Source organism: Nannospalax galili, unplaced genomic scaffold (assembly GCF_000622305.1).
Source record: "Nannospalax galili isolate Female #2095 unplaced genomic scaffold, S.galili_v1.0 scaffold861, whole genome shotgun sequence".
Taxonomy (NCBI): domain Eukaryota; kingdom Metazoa; phylum Chordata; class Mammalia; order Rodentia; family Spalacidae; genus Nannospalax; species Nannospalax galili.
The window spans coordinates 1826241-1828777 of NW_008345581.1; the positions used below are offsets into that span (position 1 = coordinate 1826241).

Below are 2537 nucleotides of genomic sequence, written 5' to 3' on the forward strand. Positions count from 1 at the left end.
GTCAAAATTCAATTCCATTGTTTTTTCCAAAATGTAATGTGCCGAATGTGAAATGACCATATGCATTTTCTTAACAGGTTTGTCTCTTATTTCTGGAGCATAATTGATAAGGAGTCTCAACTGCAAAGTGACAGACAATGGGGGGGTTCTTTACAGCCAAGATGAGGAATTGCTTTATTGTTAACAGCTCCCTTAATCTCTTCATTTTTATAGGAAGGGCATGAAAATCATCCTTAGAAGGAAGTTATAATACCATTTGACAGATGAAAGAACTGAGGATATGTGAGCTTAACTCTCTTCATTCAGGAATGAAGTTAAGCTAACAAATACTTAATATACTTACTTTCCATTGGGAATATACTTCACTTTACCCATGTATCTGTGAGTAAATTGAAATCTCGAGACTTGAGAAGTGTGTACCACAGGCCACTTTATAGTCAGGGCCTGATGATTAGGAAAACTGCAAGTGGTTCCAGAGATAAGGATTTCATGATCTGAGATGGCAGCGGTCGTGTCTAGAGAAACTGTGTAGAGCTCACACCCTTATTTTGGTATCAATAGGAAAAGGGCTCAAGATGAACTTCATGGCTCATGCTATGTGCTCTTCCTCTTTATGGACGGGATAAGCTCCTAGAACAAGCATTCAGAGATGGTGCTATGCTATGTAGGGTGAGATCTGGGAGGACATCCTGGCACTTAGCTGTGTAATCTCAGAGATGTGTGTGAGGGGAACACTGGACCCCTGGATTCAAATCCCACCTCCATCATTCTGGCCATCTGTGCTCACTTTCATGTTTTGAGGATTAAATGAACCTGACAGAAACAGCTCTTGGGGCAGTGCCTGGTACCCAGAAAACCTCAACACACACTGACTGTATCACTCTCCCGACCGGGGTCAGGACTTTTTTTAGGTTTTCTTTGTGGCAAAGAGCAGGAGATATAGAAACAAGATAAACAGTGCATACGTTATTAGTTCTTCAAAGAAGGTTATGGAAGGCTTTTTGGGGTCGTGGCCTTGGTCCTGCTGAGCAAGCCAAGTGTCCCAGGCCTCCAGGCGCGTGTGCGCTCAGGTCCTGAAGTGCTCCTGGGTCCACGCTTGGACCCTGCGGGGACAGGAGCAGGAGCCATGGGCGGGACCGCCAGCACCCGCTGGGTCACCTTCGAGGCTGACGAGCACGAGAACATCACGGTGGTGAAGGGCATCCGGCTTTCAGAAAATGTGATTGATCGAATGAAGGAATCCTGCGCATCTGGCTCGAAGTCCCAGCGGTGTTCGGTGTTCCAGTGTCTGCGGTGCTTCAGTTTCTGATGAAGAGTTAAAGAGAAGAGTAGCTGAGGCGCTGGCGTCGGAGCAGGCCAAGAAGGAACCTGAAGGCCAGAGACGCTTAAAGCAAGCCAGGGACCTAGAATGGGAGAGGGCTGCAGCCGATGAGCAGTTAACCAGAGCTGTCCTTCGCGAAAGGATATCCAGTGAGGAGCGCCCGAAGGCAAAGCAGCTGGCAAGTCAGCTGGAAGAGAAAGACCAAGCAATAAAGAAGCAGGGTGCGTCCTACAAAGAGCAGCTGGCTAGACTGGAGGAGCGGAGATCAGAGTTCTACCAAGTCACCACTGAGGAGTATCAGGAAGCTGCTCAGGAGGTAGAGGCAAAATTCAAGCGGGTATGAGTATCATCCAGTCTGTGCAGACCTACAGGCCAAAATCCTCCAGTGTTGCCGCCAGAACACCCAGCAGACCCCTCAGCTGCTCTGCTCTGGCCAGCCAGTACATGCACTGTGTCAACCACGCCAAACAGAGCACACTGGGGAAGGGAGGATAAGTCGCCCTTGAAAACATGCAAAACTCTTTCAACGTTAATTCCAGTGGAGCATTTTTTTTTGGTCCGAGTAAGAAAATAACCCAGTTAAAGAGAAGACCACTAAAGACAGGAAAATGGACTCAAAAGAACCATAGCATGATTTGACCAGCAACTGTTTGCAAAGCCAAGGCCTAGATCAGAGATCAGTCCATCCAAGAACACTGCTGAGTGTTAATGAAACCCCCTTAAATGGATAAAAGAGAAGAGCGGCCCACTACACCATCTGTGCCTTCTGTCCAGCTTCTACTGACATAAAATGTTTCTCTACTCTGTACTCCAAGCTCCACCACTTGGTGAACCTCCACCCTAAAAAAGCCAGGAGAGAGGTGGGAATATTAAACTCTTCCAAGTGGAGAACAAGCACAGAGTTGGGGGCAACAGTGCTGGGTAGAATGGTCTGGGCTGCCTGTTGTTGGTGTTCTCTCCCTTTGATTCTCTAAGAGCTGTTTCATTTTTAACTTATGGTGATCATGCAAGTCAGAAAACAGAAAGAGAAAATGTACCTCTTTTACTGGAATAATGTTTATGATTGCAAGAGAAATAAGGCATTTTTATCAATGTAAAGGCAATCTTGGCTTATGAAATCTCTGTAGTGAATACTGACAAGTTCACTCACTATCAATAATAAATCTATTTTCTGAAAAAAAAGAAGGTTATGGAATAGGATGAAGAGAGATGAGAA

General features: G+C 45.9%; 1 pseudogene; it reads left to right on the forward strand.

The window, feature by feature from the left end:
* The first annotated feature begins 1116 nt into the window (after positions 1 to 1116).
* On the forward strand, positions 1117 to 1816 carry LOC103740970 (annotated as a pseudogene).
* Positions 1817 to 2537: the final 721 nt, after the last annotated feature.